General features: G+C 37.3%; 1 long non-coding RNA gene across 1 annotated transcript; it reads left to right on the forward strand.

Moving 5' to 3' along the window:
- Positions 1-277: 277 nt before the first annotated feature.
- LOC148223198 (uncharacterized) lies at positions 278-14,084 on the forward strand. Its single transcript, XR_015804830.1, has 5 exons — positions 278-1,111; positions 1,912-2,065; positions 10,576-11,278; positions 12,746-12,938; positions 13,591-14,084. It is a non-coding gene; the product is annotated as an uncharacterized LOC148223198 (long non-coding RNA).
- Positions 14,085-14,614: the final 530 nt, after the last annotated feature.

Raw genomic sequence — 14,614 nt, forward strand, 5'->3', positions numbered from 1 at the left:
CATATGCAAGCTTGGTGATCAAAGGACAATGCTGTTGACAAAATAAAAAAATCAGTGATCACAGAACTGTAATTCCTTTTAGTTGCTAATATTTTTTTCCTCTTTTTTCTTCTTACAGTGTGAGTTGCAAGGTATCTTCCTGTACACATCAATTAATTGATTTAATTTCTGTATAGTCATGTTTTATATTGGACTGATACTTTTCCTTCTCTTATTTTCCTCACAGATGTAGTGAAATTTATAACAACACCCACAAAGTGAAGCTTGATGTATTAATTTCCTTTGCAGGGAGCCAGTAATAGTGGCATCAAATGCCCATTCTTCAGTAAAATAAAATCACTCTACCTCTTTCAACATGTTAAGCTGCCTAAATAGACTTTAATGTGATTTCTGTGTATTGCTGTAACGATCACCAAGACACATAAAACAAATCAATACATAGTAAAGCATCTGTGATTTGGTGCGTGGTCTTTCTGTTCAGCACTTTTCTACAGTGCTGGTTAGTTACACCATTGTGCCTTTCCTAGCATGATTGTTTTGTCTCACATGGTGGCTGCAATGATGGAGATAACTAGCAGAGTTGCAAACGTTTTTAATTACTTCATATCAGTTTTAGAGATTCCTAAGTAATTGGCAAGTGGAACTTGGCTCTCCGAGCTTCTCAATGGGATGGAAAGTAATCAAAGAGTGTCAAAAGTACAGAGAGATGGCCAGTGCTGCAAATATGAATAAAACAGCAGCCAGCACTGTTTTGAGTAGCTGGATCAGCTAATCATCCATTTGGTACAGCATTCTCAAAAGTGTATTCTCAAAATACCAGGCCAAGGTGCAGAACAAGGCCATGCTAGATACCTCCTATTGTCTCATGATCCAGTAACAGAGCAGATGGGGAAAGAGAAGAAGATAGCAATTTGCAGCATGGTAGGACTGTAGGCGTTTCATACTCCTTTACCTATTGACTGCTTCTCCTTCTTTTTTCTTTTTTACTGCTGCTTCATGACCCTAACATCTGAAAGGCATATGAGGCCTCCTCCCCACCAGGCATACAGCTCACCCTTCTGTCTGCAATCCTGTCTTGCTTATTCATGCTTCTAGTTATAGAAACGCTAAGGTATGTTTTATTTTGCAGGTACTTCCTGGGAAAAAAATGGAGATGTATTTTATGATTGCAGATTCTGTGGGTTTTCATTTGGCCTAGGATGAAAGAGTTCAAAGGATCATCTGAGGTTTGAGCCAAGCTTGTCTCCATAGGGTATTCTTCAGTTCTGCTAAGCCAGATCTTGCAGTATGATTGCAAAGCCTCTCTGGTGCATAGATGTACTATACTGAGTCCTATTAACATGCATGGTTGTGCTATATTTTAAGATCATAGCATTTTATTGAAATTGCAGTAGGGATGTCTGTCTTATGTCAGGAAGATATAAGTATTAGGGTAGTTAAGTTCTGTCTTTCTGTGTGTTTAAAACATCTAGATTCCTTTTTAGCTTACCTCTTGGATAAAAAAAGAGCACTGCTGCAAAGAGCAGGGTTGGAAAAATCTGCTTACAGGGTACTGTGTATGCTTCATGATAATATAAGTTAGAAACATCTAAAAATGTCATGTAACACTAGCCCAACCTTGTCTAGAGAAATAAAGTGATCATTTGAGAATTTCCACTTCTATATTATCAGCTCTTTCTGAAGTAGCCTAATTTAAACATTTCCCAAGAAGATAATTCTTATTTGTCTTCTTATTCCTTCTCCTTCTCTCAAATAAATATTCCAGAATAGTTATTTGGAGTGGGAAATTATATATATCTGGGGATTTCTTACAGATTTTTTAGTGCTACAGGGGTGTTTGCAAAATATATGCCTGTGCCAGGTTATCGGTTATCTTTTATTTTAAAATCTTGTGACTCTAATTTCTTACAGCTAGAAGCACTGCCAACTGTGACACTATCTTTCACAAAATATATTGAGTTGGAAGAGACCCACAAGGATGATCAAGTCCAACTCCTGGCCCTTCACAGGACCATCCCCAAGAGTCACTCCATATGCCCAAAACGCTGAAATTGGTAAAAGTCAGGTAAAAGAGATTACATTTTCAAATACACTCCCAAAACACCTGCTTTGCTTGCTTGGGCTTTTAAAGGGAAATATTTTTGTAAAACAAAATGTGTGTTTAAGTTCAATACTTCAAAAGCATATGCAGCATAAGAAGTAGAACAATAGATCTGATGAATCGAAGTGTGAACCCCAGGTAAGTAAAATAAAATTGGTACATTTTGCAAATCCTTTTGGTTGGGTTTTTTGGTTGTTGTTGTTGGGTTTGGGTTTTGGGAGGTTTTTTTGTAGATTAGATAAAGTGTAATGTTATCTATATTTTAATTTCTTTTCTTATAATTTATTTTTAGAGGATATATTCTCCTTCTTTGTTTCTATGCATTTTCTTCTGCATTTCATATGTTTATCCATGGGATAAACAAAGCAGTCCATGCTTTGTTTAATTTATCCTTCTCCTTATTTTTCTCCTTTGTTTGTTAAGCCAAACCCTCTTAAACCAATATCAGCAACAGAGAAATTCTATTAGAATATATTTCAGGTATTTCAAGTTCAATGATAACCTTCTAAATTTTTTAAAGCTTCTTTTTCGACTTGTATTTTCTGCATATGAAATGATCAGAAATTAGGAACTTATTTCCAACCTGTAGGCAGATAAAGTGAAAAAGCAGCTATGCTCTGGCATTGTCTTTGTCATTAGAGGCTAAAGCTGCAGCATAAGAACTACAACAACTTAATGTCGTTGTGAAGTGACATTAGCCTTAAGACTCTGAATACTGTGACCATTTGGTGTTTCTTCATCCTTCAATGGAGGAGTTGGAAGTCTCTAAGATATATTCAAATAAAATAGGATAAATGAATGACTAACATGTTACATAGTCACGACTATAGGAAATCAGCTTTGAGTTCAGCTGAAAGTCTTCAACATAGTGCAAAAAAACTTGTTTTCAACAAGTGTAAAAAACCCTAAGTCTGCCACAGTCCAGGATAGCCCAAAATACATTGTGCTTGGTGGAGATATTGATTGTATTCAACTGAATCAGTGAACTGCCATGGACAATAATGAGGTCAGTGAATTATTACTATTTCTTCTGTATTACTATTACTTCTGTGCAGCATACACTTTACATCAGTTTCAGAAATGCCTTTAATAATATTGGTGCAATCAAAATAAGTGTAATCATGATCAGACTGTAATACATGAATAACCACACAAAAAACCGATACACACATACAAAAATGATACATATCATGCTATATAAGCAATTGTCCAATACAGAGCAATCAAATTCATAGCTCAAAAACCTTCACTTGTATGGTGGATCTCAAAACGGGAATTCTTCTCTCTCTACATGTATGTTTGGTGTTTTCTGTGAGGTGCCTGTCATTTTAACAAAAGTGACATGCAGAGTAAAGTGGAAAGGTCCTGTTTCAACCTGGGAAGAGGGTGGGGCAGACAGATGAATTGTTCCGTATTTTCTATGAAATCTTAATTGATTAGACGATCACCTTTATTCACCACAGAAAGACTTCTTTCTTTATGATGGATACAACAGCAGGAGAGCAAACTGTTGGAATTGATATACTTTGTTGCTTATCTGAAAGGAGATTTTTTGCCCTAATTTTGCACAATAGTAGAAACTTCCTTTAAATCCCATTTTCCTAACCAGCGCCTAGAATAGCTCTTGTTGTTAGATTCTAAGGACTCTATTGTGGCTTTTAAGCCAGAGCCCGCAGTAGGGGTTGTGGAGGGATGCACCGCCCCCAAGAAACTCCTAGAGGGTTTGTACTTGAGGACAAATCTGATGATAGAATTTAAAAATGGAACAGACCATTGTAGATCATCCAGTCCTATCTGCCAGCACAGGATTTTCCCTCCCAGATATTCTTAATGCATTGTTCAATGTAAAAGTCTCAACTCTGGGAGTTTCCAAAGCTTTGCTTGGAAAATTTTTGCCTCCTTTTTTCCCTCAGAAGTAGGAGGACACAGCAGCAGCCATGACCATGTCTTTTAATATATATCTGTGCGTACTTTGGACTGGCTTCTGCCTGCTGGCTGGTGTGAATAGGGGGCAGATGGATACGACATTTCTCTTTACTACCTCCAGATGACTTAAAAATACCACGTGATCCCTGTGCCCTAGGAGGAGATTTGGAACTGCCTTAAACCATCACCTGTCCTTTAATAAATGTCTCAGATTTTGTAAAGTGTGATCTAAAGTGTAATTGCTCTGTTCTGTAATGTGGTGCAGTTAATTTGTGTTTCAGTGAGAAAATGTTGTCCTAATTTTCTGGGTGGTGATTACTCTCCCAACCAGTGAAATTGGCTTGAATGTTCCAGTGCATTTTGTTTACTGTTTAAAGGCTGATAAAACTCTCCTGTGTTATTTCTTTTTTGGAGAATAATAATGGTGTATTCTTCAGTCTTCAGTGTTGATATACCCATCTTCCAGAAGGATTTTGAGAGATTTCAATTATCAGATACTTCACAACACTTTTGTAAGTGCTGTTGGAAAGCAGACACTGAATTTTCAGAAGTTATACAAGCCTGTAGTGTAGATGAGCCCTCAATGCTGCAAAAAAATATCTTGTGTTTAGCAGTGTTGCATGTGAGCACTACTGTCAGACTTATAAATATCAACTCAGGAATCATGGGATAAACATATTAATGCTGAAGTGTCTTGGCATTTACACGTCAGGCAGTGTCTATGATGTCTCCAGAGTCTTTGGATTAATGTAGTAAGTAATGTAAATAGGACTATTCTGTAGGGAGACTTGTGGGAAGTCAGTGTTGTGCAAAATCTGCCAATAGTGACTATAATAGTATAGAAAACCCTGAAGGCACCATGAAGATTAAATTTCCATTGGCATTCGTACCATTGTTCTTTGAAAATCAGTATATGAAACAAGATGAAGTTTTTAACCCAAGTGATTGGAAGTTAATATTGAGAAAATGCAATTTTAAAGGGTTTTTCCATTTGCAAAAGAATGTTTTTAAGCTCTATTTGTCTGTGCATTCTTAAGTGAGGAAAAAAAATTCTCTAACAAAAGCAAAGAAAATCTTTAGCAGCAGAGAGAACTTTATAAGTTAGAAGGGGTAGAAGCAGATGAAAAGCGACTTAAAATGGAAAGTGACCCATTTCCTTGATCTCATGATATGGGGTAGACCTGACAAATTATCAAAATGCTTTCATTAATGCATATTTTGCAAGATTTACGAAACATAATTGTTCAGTTGATAAACCATTGTAGTGTTTGGTAGGAAAAAAATTAGTTGGACACTATGAATCCTGTTCAAATGAACATTTCAACTACTTAGTAGCAGGCAGGTGGCCATGACAATGAGTTCTTGCTTTTTTTTTAGTAAAGTTCTGTCAGCACCAAGTAATGAAAGTATTTCAGTAGGACTTCCAGGGATTGAAATGAGCCATTTTTTGAGCAGTATGTGTATCTGCAGTATCCAGAGGTGATGCTGCCTATGTGAATACATTTGACTCTGACTGGAGTTCATAAGTAAAATTACCAGATTAATCAAGGCATCAGACTAGCTTGCCACAAAAGAAATGTTTAATTTTAGATGCTAAGGTATTTTCCATTTTAAAGCTACAGACTTAAGGTAGGAAGCCAGATTTCAATATCTGAAGTTCTTTGTCAGTTTAATTAGCTGTTGTCTGGCTTTCTAATAGTTTCAGAACCTGATTTCACATATTATAGTTTGAAGGCTGTGGAGCCTGGGAGGAAACACAGAAGAGTATCTCTTCCAAAAATCAGATGAATTTTAGAACTATTCCTAAGAGGCATTTTCCTTCTATATCATTGTCCTGCTTCATTTTGTGCCTCTTTCAATTTCCAGGTAGAAAAAATACATGGCACATTGTATAATTCCTGAACACAATTTCTCTCCAAAACCTTTTTCAGACTTTATGCCTTTCTACTTCCCATTAAGTGGCAAAGACTTAATAGTTGTCCTGGTCAGGGCATGAAGATAAGGATGCAGCATTTCCATTTCTGTGAAATGACAGCACAGACAGGATGATTCTTTTTTTTTTTTTTTCTTTTTTTTTTTTTTGCAGTTTACTTATGGTTTATATATTCTTTGCAAAATATTTTGAAGACTGTATATACCTACATTTCCCAGCAGTTCCTTCACTAGATTTTGCACACTTTTATTCACCCCTGCAGTGACCTCATGGGCTTTCTGCCATCTGTCATTGTTCCTTTATTCTAATGTACGGTGCAGTCTCATGTAATTTATGACTTTGCCTGATATTTATTAGATAGACAGGATTATTGCCCACAGATGGCTGTGGTTCACAGCCAGAGGCATCTTCACAGAACTAGTGGGAAGAGATTTATTCATGTTACCATGTGACTTCTACTGTAAGCTAATTTTAGCTCTGGATTTCTCTTGATAAGTTAAAATGAAATAAGAACTCTGGGTCAAATTTATTATTGCCTCAAGTGATGCAGTTTCGTTGATTTCTGTTGAGTCATACCTGTATATCAGGTGTGAAATTAGCTGTCCATTTTTTTCATTAGTAAGACAGAATGTATGAGAGTATATTTTAACTACAATGCATATGTGCAGTTACAGACATTTCTAGTCTTGAAGCTGCACCTTGGAGCAGAAACAACAGAAAAGATTTATAAAGTCATACAGTTGTTGCCAGTAGATGACATTGTCTGCCAGCTTTACATTTTCTCTGCTTCTTTTTATGGGCCACTGGAGTCATATATTCTGTCATTCTCAGTGTGAGACTCAGAACATTTCTTTGGCAAAGTCAGGGAGACTGGCGTGTTGAAAGTGAGCCAATGCAGTCAGGTGGTTTTATTTGTACTTGATTTTGAGACTAGTTCTTGCAGCAGATAGGACATGAAGATGGTATTGTATCTTTTTGGTGTGTTTTTTTCATTGCTAGTGAAATAGTTGCTGCTGGGAAATTTAAGAAATCTAATTGGTAATAAATACACTGAGTTGAATCAGTGGCTTTTCTAATACCTGCAAAATCTGTTCAGTATAGTACAGCCTTAAGTGGGTCTTTGTTATAACATTGCAACTACCAGTATACAAATTAAAGTGCTTATATATTTCCTTGCTGTAGACTGAAGCAGAAATTCCCAGCCTCCAAATTGTAATCTATAGGGCGTTTATAAGCAGTTGGGCTTGAGGGGAATGGTGCTTGAAACAAAAGCCATCTGGAATACACATTACAAGATTCTGCTGCAGGAGAGCTAGGAACTGAAGTAGACATAAGAAAATGCTGCATTCTCACCCTGCAAGGTGCTAGGAATTTATTCCATTTCACTGGGAAGTCGGTGAGAATTAGGAGCACTCAGCACTTTCAGCTTCATGTAATTCAGGAATGCCAAATGTAGTTAAATATGTTAAACCAAAAGATGAAGCAAGTAAATATGCTAGGTGAGGTTCTGCCAGCAGAGTTATTGATGCCAGCATCAATATAAATTCCCACTATTTGTCATTACTACTTTTCTTATTATGACAAAGATGATGTTGGCAGTATTTTTAAAGTTTTGCTTTTCTGTGTTGAAGCTAATCTGGACTGACATTTGTGAAGAGCACATCTGATCATGCTTTCTGACATGTATGTTCCCTCTGTTTTGATAGTGCAACTTAAAAACCATTGCACTCATTTTTCAAAATGGCACAGTATGGGTAACAGTAAGAACAAAATTTCCATTGTGCGCCTTACTGACCAGCCTGGTTTGCAAACTTGCTTGTTATGGATGAGAGAACAGAAAGGCAAAGGGAACATGCTTGCATGTGGAGGATTTGCAACTGTTTGCTTTGACAATATAAGCTCAACACTGTTTTTGTCCTTCTGTGGTCATTAAAGTTGAACTGGCATAGAAAAGAATGGGATACATACCCCACTGGAGGCTATCAAGCCTGGGTAGGTGGGTCAGAGCATCTGAGAGCAAGTTCACTGTTTCAGGTGCAACACCTGCAGGATTTAACCCTGTGGAAAAGTATCTCCTCATCCTTTACTAAAGACATTTCTAGAAGGTGCAAGCTAATTTCAAATTTGACATGTCAAGACATGGAGAGGAGTCATTGACACAGCAGGCGCATTTAAATATAACTGTCTAATTATACAGTGATGCAGGTTTGCTCCCAAGAAACTAAATGTGCAGGCTGTGGGAAACATGATATCTGCCTGTCGTGCTGTTAAAAAGAAGAGCAGTCTTTGGCAGTCAGGCACATTTCATGTATGAAATCATAAAAATCATGGTGAGGTAAACATCTGATCATACCCGTTCTTAACCAAGTATTGTGCTGGTTTTAGCTGGGGTGAAGTTAATTTTCATCACAATAGCTGGTATGTGGTTATGTTTTAGGGTTGTGCTAAACACAGGGTTGTTAATATAGTGATGTTTTTGTTGTTGCTGAGCAGGATTTACACAGGGCCAAGGCATTTTCTGCTTTTTGTACTGACACAGTGGTGATGATGTTGGGGGCTCATGGGAGGTTGGGAGGAGACACAACCAGGGCAAATGACCCCAACAGACCAAAGGGATATTCCAGACCATATGACACCATGCTCGGTATATAAAGTGGGGAGAAGAAGAAGGGAAACTGGGGACATTTGGAGTGATGGCATTTGTCTTCCTAAGTCAGTGTTGCATGTGGTGGGGCCCTGCTGTCCTGGAGGAGGCTGAACACCTGCCTGCCCGTGGGAAGCAGTGAATTAATCCCATGTTTTGCTTTGCTTGTGTGCATGGCTTTTGCTTTCCCTATTGAAGTGTCTGTATCTCTGCCTGTGAGTTCCCTATCTTTTACCCTTCCGATTGTCTCCCCAGTCCTGTTGTTGTGTGAGTGACCATGTGGGGTTTGGCTGTTGGCTGGGGTTAAAACACAAGAAGTATGTACACTTATTTCCATTCTGCAGATTTGGGGGTTTGCAACATGTATGCAGGTTGTTGCAGAGAAATGTAAGTTCTGAAACTTGAGTAGGTATTTTAAGGTTTGATTTCAAGCTTATTTAGTTAGTTTTGATTTGGAAGTTGTGCAATAGAATTCCTGGATCAGTTTTAAATCAACCATAATAGTAAAAGATAACAGAGCGATGTTGTTTTGCAGCTACTGCTAGTCTAATTCTGGCACATGGGGAAGTTCACTGCTGACTAAATCTAAACAGAGCCTGAAGCCTTGTGGTGTGCTGGGGGTGTGAGGCAGGTAGTTTACAAATATGGTCCTGGCTTGAGGGCATGTTTCAGTGATAGAAGTGTTTTCTTGCCTTCCCTATACCCTATATCAAACTTCTGTTTTTCAGTTGGCAATTGTGCCCTAAACTAATGATGCTTTATCTCTACTCAGTTGTTGAAGTCTTAGCAGGCAAACAAATGTAGAGAAATGGGAAACACAATAAAATATTATCTCGAATGATAATCAGAGAACAATTGTTATTATCTATGGAGAAAATCTAAGTAGTAAATAAGAGTTATTGCATCTTAAATGGATTGGGTTATTTATTAATTTGCTTGCACACTGAAGTACAAGCATTCACAACCCTTACATGCCAAATGCTACAGAGTAAGATTGCGGTAGGTTTATTTGTTCCATCTTTTGCTCAGTATCCAGTTCAATACTCGCATTTACAAACTTTTTCTGTATAGTCAGCTCTCTGGGGTTTTTACACCTGCTTTTGCCATGCTTTCTCCTTTGCACTGCTAGATCAGTATTTAGCTAGTAGAGTTGACTCTGCAATGTTGACATCATTCAGATTTGCAATAATTGAATCCAACAATCAATAAATGTTTTGAGATAATATGTATTCCCCAAACAGCCATTACAAAATGCACTAAATTTTCTTAGCACTCTCTGAAATATCCCTGCTGAGAAGTAAAATATTCCTGTAATGTGCACATTCAGTCTAAGACTACCTAATTAATGACTCTAAATGCCATCTTCTTTTAGTCATGATGGAGAAAGGTTATTTGTTTTGAGCCCAAAAACATTTACTGAATGACAAAACAGATATTCAAAGCAATCCAGAACAAAGACAGTGAACATTGTATGATAAAGAAGATGAACATTCATGGTGAATCTTTTAATATCTGAGTTTGAGATCTATCTTCAGTGGGATCCCTTGGTATTCTCCTATCAATCAACCAGACAAAAATTGCAAAGTGAAGGGTGTGACTCATTTGCTCACTGGTATATTCAGCCAAAATTACAGAGCTGAGCAGATCCCATAATTTCTGGCTTTCCAGCACTGTCTCTGGCTCCCAGCATCACTTCACCATCACCACCCTGCCAAGAATCGCTACATTCAGCAGTCACTAAAATGTCATATATATGCAGAAACCATTCATCAACCTCAGACTTAGCTTATATAGGCTTTTATTTAAGGCAAACATCAATCCCATCTCATTTCTGTTGCACATATCCCCTTCATACATTCACTCTCTAAGAATCTGCTGCCATCTGTAGCCAGTGCTTAAACCACAAATCAATTTGAGCCAAGATACTTCCTTTGGGAGAGAAAATTTTTTTTTCTCTTTTTCTCATGTTAGTCATAGTCTGAGGAGTCTGTCTTGGAAGATCTACAGAGATGGAAATGGACTGGATATCCAGAGATGGAAATGGATGGTGAAAACTGTTTCTCTGATGAGTAAGAAATGCAGCAGATGGTTATTATGTGACCTGGTATAACTTATGTCTTTATTCTCATGCATTTTTCTGTTTTATATTCAGTGTTGTTTTCCCTCCTTGAAATACTATTATCTCTGTACTGACATCAGTTCTTAAAAATTACGTTTTAATTTGTTAGGATTGTTTTGCAGACTGCTACAGATCCTCCCTAATTCTGACTAAAATATTGCTGTGCCAAGATATTCAGGTTCTCAAAAGAATTTTGCTAATTAATTTATTTCTTACTAAATGTTGATTTATAGCTCACATTAGAAACATCTCTATTATGCCTCTTGTAGCTATTTAGAAAATAACTATGTATAAAAAAATTATCTGCTTTTGTTGGTTGTTACTGTCTGATGGGACTGCATATGGCCACACTGCAGACATCTTTTTCTAAACAGTTTTCTGCAAGGCTGAATCCTTCTGAAGACCTAGGAAAACTTTAGGAAATCCTATGTTTTCTGGGAGAGAGCAGTTCACTGCTCTTCACCGACTGCTGATTCTGGTCATAGCCATAAAAGGCCTAATTACATCCTTTACTGGAAACCCTGTAGTATCCTTGGCACCTGCTGCTGCTGCACAGTGAGTACTTTTCTTGTTGCACAATGGATCTGTCCTTTTCATTGCTCAACAGTCTTCCTTCTCACACCTTCAAACAAATACCATTGTTTCCTGGAGAAAGAACATTTAAAGGGTGCTGTAGCATTCACCCTTCCAAATGACAGAGCTGTCTCTATAGAGCTCTGTCATGCTAGAGGGCTCATTCCAGTATACAAGTACTTCCTCCTAACATAATCAGGAAAGGACAGCTAATATGTAATTTCATGCTTTAGGTTATCAGGTGGTTCTTGGCTCCTTAGAAGCTGGATCACTTCAAGGACAGCAGCCATTTGTTCCTGATGGTGAGCACTACACCATCTTCCTGTACCATCCCTTTCTACTTTAAAGGGAAGGGCAAAGGTGAATTCTCAAAGAGAATTACTGATTATTAAATTTTCATTGAACTAAAAATATAATCTGCAGGAGTTTAAAGCAACTTGCTGGCACTGTTTAAAAGTGGGGAAGGTAGCAGTTCTGATCAGATCCTGCCTAATCAGAAAAAATAATGGAAAATGTTAGGAAATACAATCTAGAAGATTCTGGAACATATTGATAATTAGACCAAATCTGGCATCATTTTTCAATCAGAAATTTTTGTGCAAAGTTGCTGGTATTATACTCTGTAGTGAGTTTCAGAGCTACTCACTGAGTTTTCTGAAAACTTTTTTGATCAAATGGTTCAGCTGTGAAAAAGAGAAGGCAGAAGTAAAACCAAAGCTTTGTGAACAGTGTACAGTCGTCTTTAAATTCAATTCAGATCTGGGTCCAATTTTTGGATTCCTGAAAGTCTTTTTGAGTTCAGGCTTTTGGTTTCGGGGCACAAAGTACTTCTAGCATTTTTTTGCCAGCCTAATTAGGAGCATAATTTCTTTATGAAAGAATATTAAGTTGATTTTTTTCCTTATTTATTTTCTAAGAAAGTTCTATGTCCAATGGGGCAAACCAAAGTTAAGTTTAGATGCTGTGTCTACACCAATGTGCAGGTGTAATCAGCACTAAACACTGCACACAGGTGTTCAGACTAAACACTTGTCACAGCATACAGGGAAAGAGCATGCACAGAGACATAATCCTGTTTTGGTGTCCAGTCCTAGAAAGAGTGGCTATCTGGGGATCAAGGCTATGAATTTACTTACATAATTAGTGGAAGACTTTTCTTTTTGTTTACAGTGAGCTTGCATGTAGTTCTGTTAGGAAAAATTACTAATTCAAAGACAATATCTCACAGTCATTGGGCACACACATGCCACCTCTGAGTTTGAGAACATAACTTTTTTCCACTGATCACACAGTAAAATATCTTGCCTGACCTCATAAAGCGTTGTAAAATTTATTACTTGTGCAAGTTCAAAAACAGGACTATAGTGCTGGGTATTTATTGTATTATTGTTAATAAAATGTTTGTGAGGTCTTCATTAAAGCTTCTCTGTTATTGTTTTCCTGTTCAAGGGTTTCTGCTCATTGCTGGATTGCCTGCTGATGCCAATCTCAGTTCTGTGAAGTATATCTCATTTGCACATGCAAGTGTCTGTGTTTAAACATGTTAACAGGAAACATATCATATAACAGACATTGTATGAAGAAAAGCTCCTCAATTCTGTTTTTCCACAAGAAGAAAGAGTGTTGGTTAATTATGTTTAAGGTCAGTTAGGTTATCCATATAGTAAATTTTACATCTGTATTGTAAATTATGAAACCTGGAAATGGTTAACTTTTCCCCATTTACCATGCCTTTTCTTACTAGCAGAGTGTCTCAGGCCCTGCAGCTAATTCCTCACACAGGGACACCAGCTTTCACAACACTCTGCACCATATTTCCCCACACTGTACTGGCGTTCCAGCCTCCTAACAGTTCTCCATCATTATAAGTTTTTGGTTTCCACAAGCCGTACTGTTTCCAGGATCCTCAAGATTTCTGAGCAGACGTTTTGATCAACCAAACAAGACTGTTGTTTCCATACAATTCTTACTATCCCTGCCCCCTTTAATTCCCTTTGTTTTCTTTTCTTTTTTTTTTTTTTTTTTTTTCTGTGAGGGAACCCAAATTTTAAGGTGCCAGATTTTTCTGAGAGTTTAGTAAGAGACATATCAATCTCCTATTTTCTTAAATTCCTTCTTTTTATTTAGTTTTGTCTGTAGTGGCAGGGGAAGCATTTCTAATCTGGATTCAGTTTTAATTAACGGTCAAAAACTAAAACACTTTACAAGCAAGCACTATTTGTTCCTGCAGGCTTGTGCTTTCTCATAGTTGGAATTTGGCATTTTGATTGATTAATGCTTTTCACTTGAAACAGGAAATGAAATGAAAGAAACTATGATCATGGAAGTTTTTGCCAACAACAGAAACAATATACCCAGAGGCTTCCGACATGCACATCTGGTTTCCAATATAAAAGGAAAAAAAATCAGACCAAAGCAAGTCGAAGAATTTTGAGATAAGTCTGAAAAGAGTACTTAAACTTCTGGATATGAGTCCGAGCCTATGGTCATTTCTATGGCTATGTGTCAAATATATTTATTGATAGTAGCATGTGTTTTGTGTTCAGCTTTTGTTCTGTTTTCTAGCTAATTGATTATTTCATGGAATTTTGTAACTGACTGATTAAAGAAAAAAGAGCAATAGTTTCCTTCATGTTTACTTCCTTGACCTAATACCCAAAGTTTACTCTTTGTTCTGAAAAAGTTCTAAATGTTAAAAGGGAAAAAGGGAAGAGAATACTCCTTTCCAGAAATGAACTCATTATTACAGTAAGAGGAGCAGCAGCCTATTTTGGATAGGTACTGCATGATTCAGGGAGGTTTGAAATCAGAACGTTGAAGTCCAAGTGACAGTAACCAACAAAGCAGTAGGAATGCAAAGCTCAGAGATGGTACAAGCACAATACAGAATCCACAGAACAAACAGTGTTTTCTTTGACATAAATGAGTTTGTGAATCTGATTGTAAATAACCTAAAATGAACTTAGAAAATACTTTATATTTCTATGTGGCTTTATGTGGAAGATTCTGCTGGGCATTGGCTCACTCAGTATTGAAATGAATTTCTCCTTGAGTTAGAAAGCAAGAGCTGTTCTGATGAAAAGTAGTATAGAGATGTTTGTTACTGGCACTGGGGAAATGGTGCCAGTTACTCCTTTTTCAGTATGGGCCACATCAATCCCAAGCACTGAGTACTCATATCCCTAGTGAAAAATGGCAGCCTGGGAATGCAGTGCATTTATTTGGGATATAACACTGAGTCACTAACATTGCTTTTTGTAGTTTGTTGGCATTTATAACACTTTTGTTCTAAATTCAGGGTGGGGGAGGAGGGGGGAA

The sequence above is a fragment of the Sturnus vulgaris genome, chromosome 7 (genome assembly GCF_052056855.1).
Source record: "Sturnus vulgaris isolate bStuVul1 chromosome 7, bStuVul1.hap1, whole genome shotgun sequence".
NCBI lineage: Eukaryota > Metazoa > Chordata > Aves > Passeriformes > Sturnidae > Sturnus > Sturnus vulgaris.